Genomic DNA, 10,484 nt, shown 5'->3' on the forward strand with positions numbered 1-10,484 from the left:
TAAATCTGAGTGCTATAAGCTACAGAATAAGATCAAAAGGGAGGCTGCAAATCAAAATGGAAAACAACCAGAAAATTTTGGTAGAGCTGATGTTGTAGAAGAATACAGCGATGGTGAACTTCTCGTCGCTTCTGTCAACAATTCTAAAGTGAGCAAGGAGTGGATCCTTGATTCAAGTTGCACCTTCCACAAGAGTCCTAATCGGGATTGGTTTACAACTTACGAAACAGTGTCTGAAGGTGTTGTTTTGATGGGAAATAATGTTTCATGTAGAATTGTAGGTGTTGGAACAATTAAAGTTAAGATGTTTAATGGAGTTGTCAAAACACTTAGTGACGTATGACATGTTTCAGAATTGAAGAGAAATTTAATTTTGTTGAGTACTTTTGATTCAAAAGGGTACAAATACACAGCTAAAAGTGGGGTTTTGAAGATTTCTAAATGTTCTCTCGTTGTGATGAAAGGGCAAAGAAAGACTGCCAAGTTATATGTTTTGCAGGGTTCTACTATTACTGGTGATGCAATTGTCGCATCCTCTTCCTTGACAAATGATGATATTACTAAAATTTGGCATATGTGCCTAGGGTATATGAGTGAGAATGACATGGCAGGATTGAGCAAAAGAGGACTTTTTGATGGGCAAGGAATTTGCAAACTGAAGTTCTATAAGCACTGTGTTTCTCAGAAGCAAAAGAGAGTTCGATTCACCAAAGGAAACCATAACACGAAGGGAACGTTGAAGCATATTCATTCTAATCTGTGGAGGTCATCTAGAATGCCTTCGAGAGGTGGAGCTAATTATATGCTAACTTTTATTGATAAATTTTCCAGAAAAGTATGGGTGTTCTTTCTGAAGCAGAAAAGTGATGTGTTTTCCGTATTTAAGTATTGGAAAACCATGATTGAAAAATAGACGGGAAAGGAAATAAAATACCTCCGCACAGACAATGGCTTAGAGTTCTGTTCTGATGAGTTTAATAAACTGTGCAAGTCAAAAGGGATAGTGAGATACTTGACAGTTCGTCATACTCCATATCAAAACTGGGTTGTAGAACGAATGAACAGAATGATCATGGAAAAGGTTCGATGTATGTTGTCAAATGCCAACTTACCAAAGTCATTTTGGGCTGAAGCAGCCTCTATTGCATTTTTTTGATCAATCGATTTCTATCTGTTGCCATTGAGAAAAACACTCTACAAGAGGTATGGTCTGATAATCCTGCTGACTATTCTGATTTAAAGACTACGTATGCTCATGTTGATAATGGGAAATTGGAACCGAGATCCATTAAATGTGTTTTTCTTGGTTATAAAGCTGGTGTAAAAGGGTATAAGTTATGGTGTCCTACAAATAGAAAAGTTGTGATTAGCAGAGATGTTGTTTTTGATGAAACTGCTATGCTACCTATCTTATCTCTTAAAGAATATTCCAATAAAGAAAATCAAAAGCAGGTGGAGCATCAAATTAACACAGAATCTACAACAGAGTCGACTACTGAAGCCATTACAAAAATTCAAAATAGAGTTGATTCTTTACCACAATACTCTATCGCCAAAAACAGAACTAAAAGAGAAATTAAACCTCCAAAGAAGTATGTCGAGGCTGGTCTAGTTGTTAATGCTTTAAATGTGGTTGAAGATATAGATGCAAACCAAGAGCGATCTAATTATTCTGAGGCGGTTAGTTGTGAAGACTCAGAAAAGTGGATGTTTGCTATGCAAGAGGGGATAGAATCACTACACAAAAATAAAACATGGGATCTTGTGAAACTTCATAAAGGTAAAAAGGTTGTTCGTTGTGAAGCATAGTCCAATTCAAGCTTTGTTTGGTATTGTGGCCATGAATGATTTGGAGCTTGAGCAGTTAGATGTAAAAACTGCAATTTTTGCATGGAAAACTTGAGGAGGATATTTACATGCAACAACCAAAGGGTTTTACAGTCTAAAAAAAAAGAGGACTATGTTTGCTTGCTGAAAAAGTCCCTTTACAGTTTGAAACAGTCACCAAGACAGTGGTACAAGAGGTTTGATTCCTTTATGACTTCTCATGATTTTAAAAGAAGTAGCTTTGGTAGTTGTGTTTACTTTAAAAAAATAGTGATGATCCTTTTGTGTATCTACTCCTTTATGTTGATGACATATTGATAGCAGTGAAAGATAAACGAGAGATAGGAAAGGTTAAAACCCAATTAAGTGAAGAATTTGAGATGAAATATTTGGGACCAGCAAAGAAGATACTTGGTATGGAGATTCTTAGAGATAGAAAAGCAAGTAAATTGTACCTAAGTCAGAAGGGGTACATTGAGAAAGTTCTTTACAAATTCAATATGCAGAATGCTGAGCCTATTAGTACTCCTTTAGCAGCCCATTTCAGACTTTCATCGGCTTTGTCTCCACAATTAGATGATGAGATTGAGTACATGTCACATGTTCCATACTCTAGTGTAGTGGGATCTCTCATGTATGCCATGGTTTGTTCACATCCAAATTTATCATGTGCATTTAGTGCAGTTAGCAGGTACATGGTGAATCTCGGTAAAGAACATTGGAAAGTAGTTCAGTGGGTTTTAAGATACTTACGAGGTACTACTGATATTTGCTTACAGTTTGGAAGAACTAGAGATGGAGTCATTGGGTATGTTGATGCTGATTTTGCTGGAGAGCTCGATAGAAGAAGATCTCTCACAGGTTACAATCGGAGGTTGTGCAATCAGTTGGAAAGCCACTTTGCAAACTATAGTCGCTTTGTCTACCACTAAAGCTGAGTACATGGCGATTACTGAGGCTTGTAAAGAAGCTATTTGGTTGAAGGGAATCTTTAGTGAACTCAATGAAGACCTTCAAATCAATACAGTATTTTGTGACAGTCAGAGTGCCATCTTCCTTACAAAAGATCAAATGTTTCATGAGAGAAAAAACACATTGATGTTCGGTATCATTTCGTTCGTGATATTATTGCTCGTGGTGATATTGTTGTGAGCGAAATTAGTACTCATGAAAATCCTGCAGATATGATGACTAACTCACTTCCTATAACCAAGTTTGAGCATTGCTTAGACTTGGTTGGTGTTCAATGTTTAAGTTAAACCCTTAAGGGGTTTTATGGAAGAGGTGGAGAACTTGTTCGTTTATAGTTCGCGATGGAGAACTTGTTCATTAAGAATTCGTGTCAATGTGGAGATTGTTATAATTAAGTGACCCGAATCCTTATTTAAATCAAATACAGTGATAAAATAAAATAAAAGTAAAATCCCTATAGAATTAGATTTCTTTTATTTTATTTTTAGAATAAGGTTTTTTAAATCTTATTAAACTCCATCTATTTGATATTGATTAGAATAAGGTGTTTCAATCTTACTAGAATATGGTTTTACAAGCCTATAAATAAACATAGCCTACTCCTCTTGTAATTATTCAAATTCAACATAGTGAATTTTCTTCTCCTCTGCCCGTGGTTTTTTCCCGAAAGGGTTTCCATGTAAAATCTGTGTGTTTTTTATTTTTATTTCTCTTGGTTTCTTTGTGATATATTTTCATTATAGACATTCTATTTTTACACGCACTTTAATCTCCCTACAGGTTTAGCTACTCATAAGTCTAAATGTCATTTTCCCTATTTCAATTTCAAACATGCAAAACAAATAGAAAAGTAAAGGGAAATGAGAATTGTGATTCATTTTGATGTTGAATGCGTTCGGAAGTCGAAAACTCATTAACAATCATCAAGGAAACTACAATTGCAATATGAAAACAAATGAACAATTAAAGATTAACTAAAGAAAATAATATTTAAATTGAAATCGAATCCAAATAAAAAATAACAGCAAAAATCTTTAGAAATATAAAATCTAAATTAAAACTAAGAATTAAACTAATGGAAAAGCCCCCTAATCAGGTATTAAACTTTGCTATTTATAGTTCTAGTGTGTTAAGACCTTTTTAGGTCCATTACAAGTGATTCAATATGATTAAAATGATTGTCTAGACAAAAACACCTTTAGTTGTAAATTGGCCCTCGTCGAATCGGTGTCATGACACCACAGGACTGGTATCACGACATTGAATATTGAATGAGACTTCTGTACTCATTCTTGCACAAAATCTCACTAAGCTAATTATACATACTAATACTATACCGTGACATAAAATTGGAGAGAAAAGGAATGTGAGAGAAGGGGATATAAGATAGGGAGTCAAAAGTACAATAGCGGTGGCATTGGGAACAATATAATGTGCCAAACTATTTTCATGCGTAAATCGTTTTGTAAAGTCAATTGTTGAACTCTGAACCAACCTAAAACATAGAACGTTACAAGCTGAAAAGTTCTATGTGACCTAAATAATGGTATTCATGGATGAAAATTAAACTGAGTAAGTACTTAAGGCTCTAACTGCTTGTATTATTCAAACAAAAATGTTATGCTTGTGTATTCATTTTTTTATGGAAGCATATGCTTAACAATCTTTAACTTGTTTACCTTGTAACTTAATGAACTAACATGTTCGATGTTCAAAATCTTGAGTCGTTCACATATCTTGCTAGAATTTCATGTTTAGCCAACCCTTCTTGCTTATCATGTTTCGAACAAATTTTGTGTATTTGGCATACTCAAGTCACATTTCTATTTGCTTTATTTCTTTTACCTTGCATGTTTGTTTTGTTTGCATGGGGCCAAGCAACGAGTTAAGTGTAGGGGAGTTTGATCTATCACAATTCATTATGGAAGAATTAGGTTCTTTTCGATACTTAATTAGCTTATTTCCGAGTAATTTAGTATTATACTTATCAATTTCCCATTTTAGTTGTCTATGTTTAATTTTAGCAATGAGCTTTGTTTTGTGTCTTTTCACTCACTTTGCTTATATTCGTTCTATGCTTTTGTAACACTCGCTTTGCTTTTAACCTTTACAATGCTTTTGTTCTCTCGTTAATTTTCATTTAGGTACAAGCTTACAAGAATCTTATTCTCACTACACTTTACTATTCCTGATTTTTATTCTCTAAAATTTCTTCTATTTTCTGTTTTGAAATCTCCTTGATGTATCTACCTAACCCGTAATATTAATGGCTTGATGTCTAAATTTGTGTATTTAATTTCAAGAACCAAGAGAAGGATTGGTAAATTATTAATTCGATTCACGGTTTTATTAAAATTTGTTAGGGATGGACCCAATTAAGTAACGAATAAGTAAAAGTAGCAGAAGAAATTGAGAAATTGAACAAACAAATTTAACATGGAAAAACCCCTCCAAAGAGGATAAAAATCATGGGCAAAGATAATTTTAATATAATGACAAAAGAACGAATAGTACAAAAGATGAAGATAAAAACTAAACCCTGAAACCTGAAAAAAAAAACTTTTAAAATATAAACACAAAATTCTCAAAAGGTATTAAGAGTTGTAATCTTGTAATGGGTGTATTTTCTATGGTTGTAAAAGAGCCAATTTATGGGTTAAATTCGTAGGTCAAATAAATTATGCTAATAAAGCTAAATATATTATACTAATAAATACTAAATCTTCTAAAAAAGAAAATGTATTTTATTTAACTTGACTTGCAAGCAATCTCTTAGAACTTGGGTCACACAACTCTAGCAATCTTTACCTTGACACGAATTCTCAAAACGCCATCTTTGCCAAAGCTCGCAATAGGCCCATCTTGAACTATGCAGGGAATTAATTGAGTCAAATCTGTGCTTAGAAGCTAGAAAACTTCTAGCCTTCGACTTGTGCACTGCCAAATCAAAACTAACCTAGGTTTGATTTTCACAAACATAATGCCCTAGCTTTTCAAAACCTGCATCCAAAAGAGAACCTCTCTTCAATGAAATGATCATACCCTTTTCCATCCTATGACCAAGTTGCCTTTGCTTCAAACTAGTCGACTTCGAGTCTGTAACGAACGAGGGATGTCTAATTTCATCGGTCACTATAGAACCTTCTAGAATATAAAGGCTGTCGATCCTTTTACCTTTTAACAAAATGAGAGCCCCACGAGACACCTTAATGCAGCTCAACTAGTTGTTGATTCTGCAACCTTTTGAGTCTAAAATACTTAAAGAGATGAGATTCTTTCATAAATCAGGTACATGCCTGACATCTGAGAGTGTCCTAATTGTCCTATCGTGCATCCTAATTTTAACAGTACCAATACTAATTACCCTACTAGATGAATCATTTCCCATGCACCCAACTCCACCTTCAACCAAACTGTATCTAGAGAACCATTCTCTATTGGGACATATGTGGAAAGAACATCCCGAATCTAGAATCCATTTGGACGCAAGCTCAGAGCTTTTTCTCATTGACACTAATAAGAAATCATTACCACTTAGCACCAGCTACATTATCCTCGTTACTCTCAGCAGCCATTTTATTTCACAGTTTATAACAATTTGCTTTGGCGTGACCTAACTTCTTACAATAGTGACACCTTTTGTCTCACTTCTTTGATCCTACCAAAATGGAAGCTTTCCTATCTGCCTTGCTATCTAAACCAAACTCATTATCAAGTTTGTCTTTACTAAATAAATGACCCTTCACATCATCGAACGAGAGTTTGTCTCTGCCATAAATCAAGGTCTCCTTGAAAGACTTGTATGAAGGGGGTAAATAACACAATAATAGTTTAGCCTTATCTTCATCGTCAATCTGAACCTCAATGTTATTTAGATAATTTAAAAGGGTAATGAATTGGCTGATGTGATATCTAAGAAGCTTACCTTCATTCATGTGAAACGTAAATACACGTTGTTTCAACTCTAAACATTTAGCCTGAGACTTCGTCTCATAAAGAGTTTCTAACCTTTCCTACAAGGTGAATGAGGTCTTCTCCATCAATACTTCCTACAATACCCTATTAGCGAGGCACAACTAGATGGCAGACAATGCCTTCTCATCAAGCTCTTCCCATTCTAACTGATCTAGATTCTCGGGCTTTTTCCCAGTAACGATCTTTTTCAGGTCGGTCTAAACTAGAATTGTCATCATCCGAATTTGCCACAAACTGAAATTTTGTGACACCATCGAATTTATCAATGTCAAACCTTGTTGTTGGCATCTCTAAATGGGCTGATATGTGAAAATTGAACTAGCTCTAATACAACTTGTTAAAGATCAACCTGATTAAGCAATGGACAAGTAAAAATAGTGGGTGAAATTGAGACGTTGAACAAACAAATTTAAAGTGGAAAAAGCCCTCCAAAGAGGATAAAAAACCATGGGTAAATATAATTTTACTATAATGGCAAAAGAACGAAAAGCACAAAAGATGGACATAAAAACTAAACCTCGAAACCCAAAAATAAAGAACCCTCAAAACATAAACACAAAATTTTCAAAAAGTGTTATGAGTTCTAATTTTTAATAGGTGTATTTTCTAAGGTTGTAAAAGAGTCTATTTATAATCTAAATTCCTAGGTCAAATAAATGCTAAATATATTATTCTAATAAATAATAAATCTTCTAGAAAGAAAATATATTTTATTTAACTTGACTTGCGAGCAATCTCTTAGAATTTGGGTTACACAACTCTAACAAAGGTTCATCAAAAGAATGGATTAAGGCACAATGCAGGGTACTAAGGTGTTCATGCAGACGGTTGACTTATTCTCTTTAATTTATACTAAATAATGTCTTAGGTCATCCCTAGTCATTTCAACGTCATGGATTCAATTAAATAAGTTTTAAGCTTCTAACAACCTATAATTCAAACAAACAAACATGCTTTCCTATGTATACCTTTACCATTTGGTACCCTTAACTCCCTTTTTCTTATTTACAATGTAACAAATTGGCATAAGTAGTCTAAAGTTAAGTAACATAGAGTAATTCATTATCAAGCTAAATTTACAATTGATACAAGCAATCCTATTCACATGCTCCTAACCAATAACTTGCATTTCTACCAGCTCCAACACAAACAAGCAAACGAAGAAATAAAAATCAACTAAAAATTATTGAAAATAATTAACAAAGATAACAAAAAATTTTAAAAATTCCTATATTGCCCCCTAAGTTCAAAATTAATTATAACTCGTAAACAATTAATTTAAGTTCAAAATTAATCCTTTGCCTCGAGAAAGTCCTCTCCTCCTCTTACTTCATCCTGTTTCTTGTCAACATCCTTCTCAACTTCCTCCTTCGTTTTTGTTTACATCGTTGGTTCCATTCTTTAACTTGTTTTTGATGAAGTGCTATGAATTGTGCATAGATGGAGTCTTCGATGAGACTCTTTGTTGGCTTTAAAAATAGCTTTGTCTTGTTTGTAGGAACCTTTGTCTTTTTGCACAGAGCTATCACAAGATGCGGGAAGTTGATCTGTTGTAATTCATTGTAGCATATTAAACCTTTCTATACTTAATGAGCTTGATTTAAAGGCAATTTAATAATGTTTTAGTTAGTTGTTCAAATTTACTTAGTAAATAACAAAATTAGTAATTTAGGTGTTTTATGTGACCTTTTAGGCCAAATTAGGCCTAAGGGTAGACTGACATGTTAGGTGAGTGTGTTTAACATCAATTTAGGGTAGAAAGTCAATGGACTGCTCCTAATGTTGCAACACAATGCTTGGATGTCACAACACAACATCCAAAATACACTTAGGAGGTCGCTGCCAAGGATGTCGTGACATGGTTAAGAGGGCATCGCAACATACCCCTGAAGACACAACCAAAGGAATATTCTACCATTAATGTCGAAACACAGAGTTGAGGGTGTCACGACATCAGCTTGATATGGCCAATTAGAAGAGAGAGGGTTTTTTTCTTTGTACAACTTAAATTAATGATGTCTAGTCAGTTGTTTTAGGTAAAAATGAGGTAGTTAGCTTGGCTCCTATAAGTACCATTACTTAGAACTATTTAAGGGACTTCCTTCCCTTTTATTTCAATTTCTATTCTTAGTTTTTAGGGTTTTACTTTTAGTGTTTGTTTCTATTCTTGTTTTGTTTATTTGATGGATTAAGATTGTGAACCGCTCACTCTATTAAGGATTGCAGTTCAAGCTTCAATTATTTTTTATGATCTTTCTCTTCTCTTTACTTTGTTCTGCAATATTTTATGTTTCAATTCAAAATGAAAATGTTGTTAGGCAGATCGATGAACAACTAATCCTTTAGGGAGATTAACAAGCGGTAGTGGGATTGGTTGAGAACTAGATAGGGTTTTTTACCGGATCAATTGGTTTCAAAAAAGAGGACCTAAACACTAGGCTTGACAACTATAGGAAGTTATCTAGGTAGAAAGGAATCTGATAGGAGAAGTCTACTAGGCACCGCTTAGCTTGACCTGTTCTGACTTGTGACATCTAGAGATAAGTAGTGCTTGTTGACTAATTAGGTTAGTAGAAGGCCTAGAAACCTTGCTAGGTTAATGACTAGCTGATCGAACATAACTTGAAATTAGAGTTAATTATAAACACTGAAGCAAGTTAGTCTTCTACCTTTAGAATTTGAGAAATCCATAATCTGTTGCTCCCAATATTTTATATTCTTTGCATTATTCTTGTTTTCAATTATTTCATGAATAGTTATAATATAATTTGGATAAAGTACTATATAGACCTTTTAGCATAGAGATTAACATTAATTTAATCAAGCCTCATTTGGGTACGATCCTTGGAATACTTTCGTATTCTATTGTAACTTCTATATTACAACCTGACTCGTATACTTGCGAATGTTGCCTTAGTTCTTATCTTTAGTTGCAATATTCTCACTTTCGAAGTTAGTATGTTGGGAGGCAGTCAAGTTGTTGGTGCCGTTGTTGGGGAGGCATTGCCATTATATTAGTTTTAATTTTTACGCTTAATAGGATAAAGAGAAAATTACTAAAATTATAGATACGGTCTCTAAATTTTATTACCAACTTATTTATTTACCTTTGTGGATTTCAGTGTTGAGTCAGAGTCGAGGCACACTTAGAGAGCCAGACACAGATCCAAAAAGAATAATATACCGCAATCGTAGACAACAATAATAATAGTAGATGCAAAATAACCCATCTGCTGTAGTTGATCTACCATGTGATAACTTATTATTTGACGATCCATCAATACAACAACCACTACAACCACAACATTAGTTACCTATAGAGCCACCTATGGCTCGAGAAGAAAGGACACTATGAGACTATGCGCTACCAAATTTAGAAGTAGCACGGGGGAGTATTACAAGACTGACAAGTAACTGCAAATGATTGTAAAATAAACCTGATAATGATCCAGACGATTTAGAGCAATCTGTATTTGAAAAGGACAATGACATATAATCCTAATCAATATTTAAAATGGTTTCTTCAGCTAATTGATACTTTTAAATTTAAAAGAGTCACTGATGATGCTATTCTTCTTTGGTTGTTCCCCTTCTCCTTAATAGATAATGCCTTTTCTTGGTTAAATTCACAGGCACCAAGGTCAATCACTATATAGAATGAGCTTACGGAAAATGTTTTGCACTAATTCTTTCCAATCAATAAAACTGTC

Source organism: Gossypium hirsutum, chromosome D05 (genome assembly GCF_007990345.1).
Source record: "Gossypium hirsutum isolate 1008001.06 chromosome D05, Gossypium_hirsutum_v2.1, whole genome shotgun sequence".
Classification (NCBI taxonomy): Eukaryota; Viridiplantae; Streptophyta; class Magnoliopsida; order Malvales; family Malvaceae; genus Gossypium; species Gossypium hirsutum.